We start from the raw sequence: 15,661 nt of genomic DNA, 5'->3' as shown, positions 1-15,661 counted from the left end.
GCAGCCAATGGCTCAGACACTCAACACTGGGGAGAGAGCAATGGGAATCAGCCAGGCACAAATGAGCTCATGAGGCCTCCGGTGGAGGGGTCTGTGGTCCCGCCCTCCCCGCCTACCCCCCAGGGCATCAGCAGCTTGGCAGAACCTTGTAGGGTGCCAGCAGCATCCACGGAGCATGCGAGGCATCAAAGGGTGGTGGACATGGCCCTGATGGCAGGCTAGGCCTAGGGGATCCTATACACACATGATTTAATCGTGCGCTGGTCCTCTAGTTGTTTATAATAAACCTGAACACTATGCTGTTTTACCTCGAAGACATCACATTGTCACAATAGTCTATTTCTTTAATGTACGTAGAAACAAATCTAAATTCTATCACTCTCAACAGAACTCTGGGGCTGTTTATTAAAACTGTACTTGACGGAAAGTGTTTTTTAACAATATGGGAATAAAAACATAGAAAAGAATATGATAGTTATGTATATGCCAGCTTGAATAACAGATTAACATGTATTCTGACTTTTGTACTAGCTACAGGTAACCCAAAACATCAGAGACAAGAAGTCATGGTTAATAAACTCAGGCATTTTGTAATAATAAGATGATGACCATCACAAATTAGTAAAAGACAAGGGTGACATTCATTGAGTCTATATGTCTACAGGACAACTCGGTGGTGTTAGTTGTCTACAACTGATGTGTGTAATTTACTGAATAATCTTCAGAAGCCAGTGAAGCCACAGTGTCAGCCCAAAGTTGCCCAGTTGCCCAGTTGAACAGTAGTTTCTACAAGAAAATTCTACCCACTGATTCATTAAAAAGTTAATTACTATGGATTGAGTACTTTACCCTTCACAAGGGTGTTAGCATTTAAGAGGGTAAAATAGGATTATTATTGTCTACCAGCTGTATCCTTGAATGACCCAGGAGACCCCTGGGAGGGAATAGCATTTCCGACACTGTCCCTTTCCATGCTGCATCATTAGAGGAGTTCCCACTACAGGGCGACTCTGGGAGACATTTCCAACCATGCACTGGGTCCCCTCAGAGGTGCCAAGAAATCTGAATCAAATTCTCAGAGTTAAATTCTTCCTCCTTGTCTGACACACCACCTTTCAAGATCTATCTTTTAAAAAAAAGAAAGAAAAGGAAATCCTTGGGTTTTTACTTTGAAATACATAAACTCACCTCCTTTATGAAGCTTTGTTAACCTAAAAAACAAATACACAAACAAAACAACAACAACAACAAAACTAAGTGAGAAGTAGCACGTGTTTGCTTGAGTTAAAAAAAAAAAAAGCAATTTGGGAGCCATAGATTCAGTAAAAGAACTAAATTATCTTCCAAATATGAGAGAAAGCTAGAGGTCTTCATGAGAAAAGGAAGGAAAGTGATTATATAAATAGAAGAAAAGAATTTCCATTGGTGTTAAGCTAAATTACTTCTTAGCTACACATTACTGGTTTTAGATATCAGAGAATGTCCAAAATCATGAGTTGTGTGGTCAGGAGGCCCGCTCTCCTGTTAGCTTTACAAACAATGGTCTGTAGACAATGTTGATTTGGTCCAGTCCAAAGGTGCTTTTTCCCAGTTCAAACATTCTAATGGTTCAAGGAGTAAGACACACAAGGCCATTTCTCTGGGATGGCAGCTTTGACTCGATTTTGAAATGGCTCCATTTATATCAATCTTCTCAGCCTGGATAGGTGAGGCCCTGACACTTAAGATGATGGGAGTATTTATCAAACCTCCTATATCTTCCAACTTTGGGGGCTTCAGAAAGACTCTCATCTTATTTACCCATGCAACCTGTGTGATGCTTAACACAGTCTGAGGTTGAGTGATTAACAGCCCTCATTGGGTATTTTACCTTCAGGGAAGTGTCCCTGGTGCTAACCTTTCTACAGGATCATAATTCAGATGGCATAGTGTAGGTTTTTGCTCACATCCTCCTCTTATGTCAGCGTGCAAAGCCATCTGATCTCCAATCTTAGGATCATCTCCACACTCTCCATCTTTAGTCCTCCCCTCATTCTCCTTTACAAATGGAGGGAAAATAATGGCCGCTCCAGAAACTTGCCTTGGCCTTTACCTTAGATGATTCAGATAAGTCCCTTGTTGTTTCTCAGCTCCAATGCCCATGTTATGTCCTCATCTTCTAAACCCAATACTTAATAGAGGCACCATGGTCATTAACCACTTAATTCCAGTGATTTTCAAACTTCACGGTAACAGATATCACATGGATAGCTTCTTTCATCAGCAGATGATTAGGCTACACTACAGAACTACCTATTCCAGCTCTTGTGATTAGATCAACAAATCACATTTCAATAAGACCCCAGGTGTCTCTGACTCAGGGCCCTCCCATAGAAGCATCCCCTATCTTGAGCAAACACAATCACCTTCTTTTGAGTCTTTTCTCAGTTCTCCATTATGGATCTGTACCTCCTCACATTCTAATCAATATTCATCTTGGCAAGAATTTTTTCAACAAATTAGAGTCAGAAAATGAGCTTTCAGGTTGCTCAGTTTTTAAATTGTGAAATGGCTTATTAAACTGTGCCTATCACTTACCTAACAGAGATTTCACGCAAACTGTGCTGACACTTATAAAGCATTTGGAGTCTTAAATATGAAAAAGACATTATAAAATATTGATGATCCATCTGTTTCAGAAACCTTAACTTTAGTCAAGAGATTTTCCTCCTCTGTGCCCTAGACAGTATTATTTCCGAAGACAAATTATTTCTTTCAATAATGATAAGTGTGTATTATATTTGTAAACAAAATTTATTTCAGCAATTTATTCCTGTGTTTCCCAAGCTGTTCTCAATAAAACAATATAACTTGAAAAGATGTGGATATAAAAAGTAATACAACTATTTTATCAGGCAGAACTGTTCTTAAATCACTCTGTCAAAGAGATTAGTTCATTCTTCTTTAAAATACTTTTTACTTAAGTAAAAAGAAAATATTTTTCTTATCTATAAAAAGTGTCCTGAAATCCTACAGTGTAGTAAAAATAGTGGCATTTGCAGATAAAGGGCATAAAAGAAGAAAATTCTAAAGGAGGCAAAATAAATTGTGCTAGTTCCCAAAATGAGCTCTAATGCCATATATTACAATGAAGTGTTAAAGCATTGTGGTATTCTGTAATAAAACAAGTTTGGAAAGCACAGTATCAAATACACTGAACTACATTAAATAAAAAGAAATGGGATGCTTGGCAGCGCTCCACAGAATTTATAATGCAGATCATGTGCAATGTGAACTGCTAAGAGGGAGAAGCGCTGGCCTCCCATATTGCCTAGATTTAAAGCTGCTTGGTCATCTACATTTACACTGTAACTAATAGTAAATTTGATAGCAGATAATGGACAGGGGAGAATTGAGAAATATATCTTCTCATGCCTGTGGCTGCTCACAATGATATCTGCCATTCTACCTACTCTATTTTTTATACAATATATAACCAATCACTAAAGAAAGAGATGGTAATAATGATCAGATAATAAAGGAAATGCTTACATATGCTTTGAAAGTATTAAAGCTACTTTTCCTTGTTCCGGTGCCTAAAACACCTGCCCATAAGATGTTCCTTGAATAAAGTTTTGAAAACCCTGCTTGCAGTTCCATCTCTACCAAATTCAAAGACTTCCTACAATTTGGCAAAAGGTACTGCTCCCTCAAAAACACTTCATTGCCATCTGCCAGGGAAAATGCCGTATTATTCATTGTCTTCAGTGACTATATGTTGAGTGGCACCCTGGCAATGTTCAATGCAGCCTCTCACAACTACACATGGGGAACATGAAGATTCAGATTGGTGATCCACAGTGGACAGCCCTGGGTCTGGGAAAGCTTCCCATACCATACCTATTTCCATGCACACAATCTCGTGTTTCTCAAACTTACTCAGCATGAATTTACTTTTCCGTATAACACAATGACTTGTGAAGGATTCGTATTTGTTGGCTACACCATGAGAACACCCTCATTTGGAAGTCAGAGCTCTGAGAATATCACCTGCTAGAATAGAAAGAATAACTGAGAGCCCAGAACATGGAATATGGTTAAAAATAACAGCAAGACAAAGACAGCAGATGTTGTGTCCTGCAGGTTAGTTTTACTAAGTGAGAGGAATCTCACTGGCAGGAAGAGATCTAAAATTCAAATGTGATCTAGGGAAGGCTGAGACAGGCAGCAAAAACCCCAGAATAAGAATGAGAAGTGCAAGGATATAACAGGAGGGAGTGCGTGCAGTGGCAGAGAAGAAAAGATAGAAAAGCGAGACAAAGCAGAGATGATAGGCAGCAGAGGAGAAACAGATTAGAAGAGAAGATGGTAAATTAGGCTGGTAATAGCAGTGGCAATAAATCACAATATAGGAGAGCACTGCTGATGAAAGGAAGAAATGTAAATTAACCAACTAAATAAAAGCAATCTACTCTCACAACTCTGCATGTTAGGAGAAAATACCACTAGTCCCTCTGCCCTCTTCACATGCATCACTGTGCTGCAGGGGATGAACATGAGGATAAATAAATTCCTACTTTTCTTTTCCTGAAAATGTCCTCATCTTAGCACTGAAAGTGCTAAGAAACCACACAGTAGCAGTCTAATCAGGACTGTTGGTCACTGTGATAGCTCTGATTCAAAAGAGCAGTGCAGTCATGCCAGTATGTAAAGCTTCCCTTAGTGGTGCTTAGACTTGTTGTTTTATATCGACCACACACATGCTACCAAAAAGCCCTTAGTAATCATAAGTGAAAATTCTTCCTCTTCAATAGTCTGTGAAGGAGGCACATTGCATTGAAAATTAGTCCATGAATTGATGTTTATCATAATGCTTTTAAATCCATTAAAATGTTAACACTCTCTCTGTGCACTATTGTAGAGGGTAATATGTTTTGGGAGAAAAAAAAGAAAAATGCTTAAAATAAAAGTTTCCATGTTCATAATGTTTTTATCTTCAGCTATAGAAAAGTTAATCTATATAGAAAGGTACATTTTCTGGTGATGTTTTGTAAGAAGCATTTTTCTATCAATATATAATGTTATAGCCTGGCCGGGTGGCTCAGTTGGTTTGAGCACCATCCCAGTGTGCCAAGGTTGTGGGTTCAATCTCCAGTCATGGCACATAAAGGAGGCGACCAATGAATGCTTAAATAAGTAAGACAAAGAATCAATGTGGGTTTTTTTCCCTAACCAAACAACCAGTTGTTATGATGTGCGCTGATCACCAGGGGACGTGAGGAACATGGAGGGCGTCAGCAGCAGGCGGCAGTGTGCAGAACATGACGGGCATCAGCCATGGCAGGATGGTGGAGCAGGTGAGCACAGGTGCCAGACCATTGAGGGGTACCCATCACTATTATTGGGGTGAGCCTCTGACGGTTACTAAAAATTCTTTGTTCCAGTGCACCGCAGTCCTGCCGGGTGCTTGCACCCACCGTGACACCAGAGCTGCCGCTCCTACCTGCTGCTGGTGTCCAGCTCCAGCCCCAATCGCTCAGCACCGACAGTGGGTGTGAGTGGTGGCTGCCAGCCCTGATCACCCCTTAGGGTTTCTCCACCTCCCCCTGCTCCTGAGGGGTGATCAGGGCAGCAGCCACCGCTCGCACCCACTGCTGGTGCTGGCCCCAATCACTCCAGGCATCGTCAGCATGTGGGATTGGCGGCAGCGGGAGCAGGGCTTCTGGTAGACAGGGAACCAGGGGCCAGGTCAGGAGGGCCCGGGTGAGGGTGTGAAGGGTGGGCTGAGACCCGCCTCTGTACTCACGGCAGCCTCATGGCCCACAGTTCCTTTTAAGGTTTATGAATTTGTGTACTGGACCCCGAGTATAATGATAACATCTATTGATGTACTTTCCAACTCACCTTTCTAATTATATGTTAAGACTGATTGTTAAGATTAATTTGTATTTTTTACTCATTCACTGATTCCGATTTTGGGGCAGATAGCCCACAAACATGCATAGTGATATGGAAGCTAAGTTGTCAACCTTCACTTTTAAGTCACTATGGGGAATCACTGTGCCTATGTCCTGGACTGAGAAAAGATTTATGTGTGAAATCTGAATGTGTTCTGCCATGCCAGAAAGGAATAAGGAGAAAAGGCCTCCATGGGCAGAAGGGATGTGAGTTGCTTCTTGGGGCAATGGTCACAGGCAGAAAGTACTGTTTCCCTTCCCCATAAGAAATGACACTGAGATACTGCCTCACCTCCTACATTCAATCTTGTGGTGCTCAGATAAGGAGAAAGCTCAGCATGTGGAACATTCAGAAGCTGCAAATTCCTACTTTTCTGGTTCATCCTGAGAGGTAGATAGAAGAACCAATGGCAAGTGGATAGAATAGCAGTTAAAGAATAGCTAGCTGCGCCATTCTCAGTTTCCAGAAGCCAGTTCTTGGGCATTATTGCACAGCAAGAATATGGTGCACGTGCAAAGGTATATCTTATATAACTACTGGGGTCTTATGATTTGTAACATTCTACAGCTAGCCACACATTCACCATTTTCAATTTATCTGGGAGGAAAAATCTAAGAATGTGGGGAGAGTGGAAGTAATTTAGATAGTCCCGCTAGCCCCAAAATTAACTTTCAATGGACTGAATAACATACTACTAACTTTTCATATAAAATAATATTTAGCCCAGCCAGCATGGCATAGCGGTTGAGCTTCAACCTCTGAACCAGGAGGTCCTGGTTCAATTCCTGGTCAGGGCAAATGTCCGGGGTTGCAGGCTCGATCACCAGTGTTGGATGTGCAGGGGGAAGCTAATCAATGATTCTCTCTCATCATTGATGTTTCTATCTCTCTCTCCTTATCTGAAATCAATAATGTATATATAATAATAACATTTGTTTTAATGTAAAATTATGTTGTAAAATATATTTAATGAATTATGAACAGCTCGTAATTATAAAGGTGAAAGTATAGATCATCCTCAACCCCACCAGTCATAAATAACCACTGTCATCAACAACACAGGGTCATATGTTACCATCATGCCTTTTACTTTTTTTTTTAACAGACCCTGTGATTACTATAGCTATGAAGGACATTTAGAGAAATCAGTAAAAACAACAAAGAGAAAATAGAATCATCATAACCCTATCAACACAGAAATAATTATTCTCAACAATTTTTATATTTTAGTCAAGCAATCATAAATACATATGCTGTTTTCTAGTTTTACAAAACTAAAATTATGCTACCCACTTTTGGTTATTAGCTTTTTTGTTTACTTATAAAAATATTAAATGGTTCTTATTAGTCCTGGAACGTATACAGTGGCCATCCTCTCGGTGGCACCCTGTAGTTCTCCTTTGCCCACTTAGAAACCACAAGGCAGAGCATGCGCAGGTTGCTGGGATGAGTCCTGGTGTCATGTAGCATCCAAGAGTGAGGACAGGACCTGGAGGTAGGGTGGTGAAATGTAGCAGGGGATCCCAAATGGTGTTTCATCCTTACACAAAGCACTTCAGGTCCAGAGAAATGAAGGGAGCTTCTACTCTCTGGTGCAGTTTTACATCATGCCTCCTTTGTAAACTTTGCACATACTTTAATTACGCAGCAAAAATAATGAATCCAGAGTCACATGTGACCACAGTCCTTGATGTTGGTGAAATATGTAGGCCACATTTTGGTGGAGAGGACTGACAGATGATTTTTGAATCAGGAACTTTCATTCAGCTTCCTGGTAAACTCAAAGTGAGCACACTGTTCATTTTGGTTTCCCTGGATATATCCTCATTTCTTTTCTGAATAGCAAGTTTCCCTAAAAGTGGCTTCTTAGCCATTCTGGTTTTGAAAAGAGCAATGTGGACAAGACTCACAACCCAGAGTCTTAGGAATAAGAGTGGTATTTCTTCTATGAGAAGAAATGGAGGAAGGGAGAACAGTGGGGAAGATGTCACCAACTAATGTAGTGGGTCCCAGATTTTCTCTCTCAGATGGTGTCTTTGCCACTCTACCCTATATTATCTTTATTTTAAAAATACACATATTTTTATTGACTTTAGAAAGAGGAGGAAGGACATGCTTACATAGAGGAAGAAGAGAGAGAGACATCGATGTGAGAAACTTTAGTGTGTTACCTCTCACATGCACCACGATGGGAGATCAAACCCACAACCAGGCATGTGCCTTAACCGGAATTGAACTGACAACCTTTTGGTGCATGGGACCATACTCAAACAACTAAGCCACACCAGCCAGATCTTTCCCTTATTGTCTTTCCTTCCTTTCACCCTTCACTGTTCAATAGATCTCTAGGACTTGTTCGTCTTGCATAACCAACTTTTGCTTTCTTTCTAATACCAGCCTATTTCCTCATCCCTCCAGCTCCTGGCAATCACCATTCTACTCCACTCACTGCTTCTATGAGTTTGATCATTTTATATTTCTCATATAAGTGATATCAAGTGGTAATTGTCTTATGTTATGTGGCTTATTTCTTTTAGCAAATACCCTCAAATGCCATCCATAGATGGTATAGCAAATGACAGGGTTTCCTTATTTTTTTTATGGCTGGACACATTTCATCATATATATTACCTTGACTGTCTAAAAATAAATATGTTCCCTAAAATGGGAGCACACGAAGTGTGCATGAAGCAGTTTGCCCCTGGAGATTCTGTGGCAGGAGGTTAGGGGATTTCAGACATTGGTTATAAAGAAGACAGAGACCTTCTCACTGGCTTGACCAACAACAGCATGCCAGTCTCATGTTTAATGTGTGAAAAAAGGGGGAAACTGGGTCAAAAACAGTCACATATTGGCTATTTCATATGGGTCAACCCATTATAATAGTTCTATAGATTATAGTCTATAGTTACCTAGATTGTATCTAAATTTTGGGAAATGTCAGTTAAGCCCAGTGCTGCAAAGTGGTGACAGGCAATGAAACAGTTCAGTAAGTTTTTATTTCAGGAACTAGGGCAGAAAAGGGAAAACTCACTTCAGCCCTAGAGATATGGTTATCAGGGTTTCTCTTTACCAGTCATGTGTGAAGTCATTAGAATTAATTAGTTAACCCTGACTGGTTTGGCTCAGTGGATAGAGCATCCATCTGCAGACTGAAGGGTCCCAGGTTTGATTCTGGTCAAGGGCATGTTCCTTGGTTGCAGGCACATCCCTGGTAGGGAGTGTGCAGGAGGCAGCTGATCCATGTTTCTGACTCTCTATCCCTCTCCCTTCCTCTCTGTAAAAAATCAATAAAAATATATTTTAAAAAAGAATTTAGTTATTTATAGACTAACAATTTGCCTTCCATATTCAATAAACAACAGAATTTTGGGAAACATGAAGTTCCCAAAGTAAGTATTTGATTACCGAGGTCACTGTGCTGGGCGTGTGGCATTTCTGCTTGGACTTTTATGGAAAGCTCTGCTCCACAGCATCACCACCCATAAGCAAGCTTTGCTTTGCTGGCAGAGCCTCAGCACAATTCTACTTGCTGCAGAGAAGGAGATAAACAGATCAGCTTTGCAAAGGCACGCCACACTGCTGCGCACTGAGAATACCATTAAATCAGCTTCCACCGTAAGGCTGTCTCACTGCACTTTCATGTTGACTCTAGCTCTCTATTTGTCAGAGTGCTGTTACCGTGCCACCTTTGGTTGCAGCCTGCCTACAATTCACCACTGGTTCTGACAGTTTTGTTTCCTTTCTTTGAAAGCAGAAACCAGCCTCAAAATGAGCTTTTATACCAGCCTATCTTTGCATATATAATAGGCTAAAAGTCAAAATATGTTTTTTTTATGGACTGGTTATTGACATTAAAAATATGAGAAAATACAGGGTATCTTCAAAAATATATACACACTTTAAATCAATTTTAAAATGAAATGTATTTTAATAAACACTGCCTTTATAATTATTCAAAGTGTGTGTATACATTTTTTTGTGATACCCTATATACACACCAATTAAACATCAGTATAGACATCAAAACAATCCACATTTTGAAGTGACCCTTTGGCATCCTTTTCTCTTCTGGAAATAAGGGAAATGGCAACAATCATCAACTCTAAAGTCAAGTGCCAAGGGGCGAGTCTTGATGAGTCACATTCAGCTGCAAATGTAAATCATTTTATTCTTCTGAGCCATGGTTTTCTCTTAGGTAAATAGAAATAATAATATGTACTTTCATCAAGGAATTGAAAGTTTCAATTGATAGAATCTAATAAATAGCACTCAGTAAATGCTAGCTATCATCATCATTGTTTTTTTTATTTATTTTTTGTGTTTTTTAATTTATTTTTATTGTTGAAAGTATTACAGATGTTCCCTTTGTTTATTGTTTTTGTTGTTGTTGTTGTTGTTGTTGTTGTTGTTTTGTGTTGTTTTTCCAGTTGCCCCCTCCATCCCACACCTGCCACTTCCAGGCCTTCACCACTCTATTATCTGTCCATGGGCTATGCATACATACATATATGCATATAAATTCCTCAGGGTAATCACTCCCCAGCCAACCTCCAACCCTTGCCTTCTATGAGATCCATTAATCTGTTCCATGCTTCGAATTATAACTTGGCTTTCTAGTAACTAGGAACCATCCAGAAGCCCAATCAGAGTTGCTATTGGATGAGAAAAGTCCAAAAGACAAAGGCAAGTAATCTTACCCAGGATCTGTCACATTGGGGCGCTCTCAAAAGCCCATGTTTCAGCTGAGTTAGTGGCTGTCAAAGCAGAAAGAATAGCAGGGGGATTTGAAAGGCAAGTTCAGCATCCCTTCATTTTGCCTGAGGCTACTTTGTCTTCAAGTCACACATGTATAACAAATACATTTCCCAAAAGAAGAAAAAAAAACCTGTAGATTCTTATGCCTCACTTATATTTCTGATGAGACACTGATCTCACACTTACCACTCTTTATACAATACTAGAGGCCTGATGCACAAAGTTTGTGCAAGAGTAGGCCTTCCTTCCCTGGCAGCTGGCACCAGCTTCCCTCTGGCACCCAGGACCCAACCTTCCTTTCAGCCACCAGCAGACACCTGGGAATCAGGCTTTGCTCCAGCCCTGGCTTCGTCCGATAGGATGTCCAGTCTAATTAGCATATTACCCTTTTATTATTATAGATATTTCAATTTTAAATGATGTTTTTCATTTGACATATGGAGTATAAAAAGCTGGGACTCTTGTTTGGATCCACTATAATAGCGTATGTGAAATATTCTGCAATGTACAGTGTTCAGGAAATATAGACTGTTATTAATTATAACAAAATTTATCTCAACTAAATGACATCCAAATTTGTAAGCATGCCATAATATTGATAGTTTTCTTTCAAAGGGGATAGCACAGTTTCAAGTGACTTTAGATGACCAATTCATTTTGAAAATGAATAGGGTTTTTTATATAGAAAAAGTTTCTCATTCTGGAGAACCTGACTATAAATATTCAATAATGCTGAAGTAAAAAAAATTATTCAAGCCTTTGCATTTCATAGAAGCAACTACTACCAACCTTGAGAATACCATTGGCTTGAAACTAGCATTTCACCAAGATGCAAGATTTTATATATCTGCTATTGGTTTGTTTTTTCATCTGTACCTCAAAATCCATAATACCATTTTCTTTTTCTGAAAACAGGAAATCACTGTGCAGCAGTCCAACAATCACCTTCAGAACCTTCATCTATTATTTTGGATTTTAATTGTTGTAGAATTCATAATCCTTAGAGTCATTGAGTATCTTCTGGCAAGTTAATGCAAAATGCATTTAGATAATGACTGCTGTTCTAATGCTGTTTGGCTATTCATCTGAGGTATGATTTATTGTGTTTACCTCTTCATGCAGTCAAAATCAGTAATGGCAGAACACAGTAATTAAGAGGGATATTATGGAGATGTTGAAGTGATTTTCTTTTGTTGTTTTATATCCAGAGTCCTATTGATCCTTCCTCTAGCAGGTGTTAGCCTAACTCCAATTTCAATATGACAATATGTTTCTTATTTTTAAATTCTCTAGGTGCAGACTCTTTTTAATAAAATGTCCTTGCCCAGGCTGGTATGGCTCAATTGGTTAGAGCATTGGCCTGTGAAGGCCAAAGGTTGCAAGTTTGCTTCCTGGTCAAGACACGTGCCGGGGTCCAGGCCTCGATTCCCAGCAGGGAGCAGCCTCTAATTTACTCTCACATCAATGTTTTCCTCTCTCTCTTTCTCCTTCTCTCCCTCTCACTTCTCTCTCTTAAAATAAATAGAAATATTTTAAAAACTAAAATTGTCTTTCTTCTCTGGAAAGATTGCTTTAAACTGGTTAGTGTATCATTCACTTCTTCTCAGGGTAATAGGTACCAACTGTTGAAAACAATGGACTCACACATCAAACACCTGATAGAAAAGATTTAAAGGAGGCAGGTTTAATACACATTAGGTAGGTGATATATTCTCTTGGTAGCTTTAATAATGACATACTTCCTCATATTATGTTCTGAAGTCAAGGGCATGTGAAGAAAATGTATAACTTTTTCCTTGCACAGGTAGACCTTGAGCAGCTCATCTTCCAAACTTACTCTTGAAGCCAACAAAAGGATTTTGATATTTCACTGCCTAAGGTGGTGAACAGTGGAAACCACTTCTAATGATTCACACATGATAAAATCTTAGATTTATTGCAAACTTGATTTTACAGTGTACATTTGCATACACAATGTGGAAAGTACACATAAAACCATCCAGCTTTATAATATTTTATAGTGCTTAATTATTAATTTATCCATCCATGCATTTGACATATATTGAGAGATTATTTTGAGCAATTATTTATAATGGCAGATGTAATGTGCAGAAAGCATTCCTTGCCTTAAAAGATTTACAATCTAATTGGGTGATTGGCATGTATGCCCTTTACCCCAATTATATGGTACAGTGATATCTCAGTAGGTGATACAAAGGATGGATTATGAGTCATATAAGCTTTGGCTATTAAAGAAATTATAAGCATACCACATAAAATTTATATCAAGACTCAGAAAAGATGATCAGAACCTAGGAATTTATCTTCAGTGAGTTATTTTCTTTCTCAACCCATTCCTTCTGTTTCTCTCTTCATGGCTCAGTTAACTCTTTAGGATACATAAAAATTGTGGCCTATTTGTCTCAATTCCCAATATACAGATTACTATTTATTTTGTAAGGTTCATGGGATATAATTTATTCTCAGATAGTTTTTTTTTAATATATAACACTAACATTTTCTGCTGTCCATAAGTTTTATCATTTGTTTTAATATATATTTTTATTTCAGAGAGGAAGGGAGGGAAAGAGAGAGAGATAGAATCATCAATGATGAGAGAGAATCATTGATAGGCTGCCTCCTGCAGCCCCCACACTGGGAATCAAGTTTTTTGAGAGATAGAAACATCAATGATGAGAGAGAATCATTGATTGGCTGCCTCTTGCATGCTCCCTACTGGAGATAGAGCCTGCAACCCTGGCATGTGCTCTTAACCAGAATTGAACCTGGGACCCTTCAGTCCACAGGCCAAAGCTCTATCTACTGAAGCAAACCAGCCAGTTTTATCATTTTTAATTCTTTTTTAATTGATAATGAAAAAATGTTACTCATTTTTGTATACTTTGTAAAGGACAGGAGAAAAATTCACTGAATAGATCAAATCCTTCCATTAAGGTAGCCCCTCAGTTTTCTTATATGTTCAATCATCTTAATTCCTCATTTTTGCTATTGTCTTCTGACTAATTGTTAAAAATAATTTGTATTAATCTTTAGAGAGAGAGGAAACAAGAGGGAGAGAGAAAACAAACAAACAAACAACAAAACATCAATGCAAGAGCTGTACATTATTTGGCTGCCTATTGCATGACCCAACCAGAGATTTAGCCCACAATCTGGGGATGTGACCTGGCCACTAGGAATCCAACCAGCAAACTCTTGGTGCACAGGACAACACCCAACAAATAGCCACATAGACCAGAGGGTGACTAATTCTTAAGTTTCCCATTTCCTAAGGTCTAAAGTAATTAGAGTACAATTCTAAAAGATTAATTCAAGTTCAAGAGAATTACATTTATTATCTCATATTTGTTATGCTCATTTTGTATATGGAAACATTTAGAGAGGCTAAGTTACTTGCCCAGAGTCATACTGCTAAATTGGGGACAGATCAAGGATTGAAACCCAGTTGTTTGACTACAGAGATATGCTCTTAAAACACAAGTAAATAGAGCACTAAGGCTGTTTGGTTGGTTGGTTATTTCGTACTGTTCTGTAGTCTCTTTCTGATCCTATTTCCCAGTGAATGTTTCAAACTACCATCATTTTACTTCATCTGGCCCTATTAATATAATCCTTTCATTTTCATAAAATAACTTTCTTTCATATATTACAGGGAAAATAGAGTTGTTAGCTGAAAACGCCTACCTAGCACATATTACTCATGTTTACACCAGCATACCTACCTCAGGAAAGGGACCAAGACTGACACCCTGCAGTGGATAAATGACTAATCATGACCTCAGGCCCCACACTGTTTTTATGTCCCTCCCTGCTGAATGTTCAGTCTTCCCTTTTTGACTCACTTCTGCTATTCCTAAAATAGATATTCAAATATATCCATCTACTTTTTTTCTTTAAAATCTAAACCCTTATGTGATTACCCTTGTTCATCTTTTCTTTCCCAACAAACATTTTAAAGCATTACTGTTTATTTTGTTTCCACTTTGTTACAAATATTCTCTTCTTAGTTAAAATTACCATTAAAACCCAATGTGCTCTGCTACCGATCTAGTGGAAGTGATTTTTCTAGAGTGTCCGGTAACCAACTGCAAATCAATTGCTCATCCTACTTCGAAAAACCTCTCCTCTTTGTCCTTTGTGGTGTGCCTTTTCATTTCTATCTCTCCTCCAACTGTCCCTTATCGACAGTTCTGCTTGCTTTTAGCATTTCTTCTATTTTTACCCTACATATTTTTCTTACTTAATCTCATACTTTTCCATGACTCTACCACTTTTATGATGCTGACCCCCTAATAAATATCTTCAGATTTTCTCCTTTCTCCTGAGGTCTAGCTACATTTCTGACTATCTCTTGTCATTTCAACTTTAATACTCTCCAAACTAAACACAGCAAGTTTTTTTCCTCATTCCAAATCTATCCTTCCTCATCTGCTTATAGGCACCATACTCTTATTCCTCCAGGCAAAATATCTAGACTGAATTGTTTTATTTTATACATTCTGACTAGACTACAATATCCCATTCACAACACCTACCACACTCTTTGTTTTTGAACATTTCCATTTACCTGGAACATTCAAAGGTGGTCTGCTCTGTTATATCCCCAGACACTTCACAGCACGCAGTGGCACTGTAGTCACTATTTTTTTCAAACTCCAAGAAGTATTTTTCTAAGTTATATTGTTATATTCATATTTACATGTCTAGCTTTCTCCACTGGCCTATAAATTTCTCAAGGTAAGTGATCTTGTTAAATTCATGTTATCCCCAGCATCGAACACCTAGCAGGTGCTTAATCCAAGATGGCGGCATAGGTTAACGCCGGAGTTTGCCGCCTCGAACAACCATTTCAAAAGTGAAACTAAAAGACGGAACGGACATCACCCAGACCCACAGGAACGCTGGCTGAGTGGAAGTCCTACAACTAGGAGGAAAGAGTAACGCA

The 15,661-nt window shown here is 38.9% G+C and overlaps 1 pseudogene; it reads left to right on the top strand.

Moving 5' to 3' along the window:
- Positions 1 to 5,300: 5,300 nt before the first annotated feature.
- Positions 5,301 to 15,661, top strand: part of LOC102766897 — a 27,087-nt pseudogene continuing 16,726 nt past the window's right edge.

This window comes from Myotis davidii, unplaced genomic scaffold, assembly GCF_000327345.1.
Source record: "Myotis davidii unplaced genomic scaffold, ASM32734v1 scaffold416, whole genome shotgun sequence".
In the NCBI taxonomy this organism is placed as follows: Eukaryota; Metazoa; Chordata; class Mammalia; order Chiroptera; family Vespertilionidae; genus Myotis; species Myotis davidii.
This window is presented reverse-complemented; position numbering and strand designations above follow the sequence as displayed.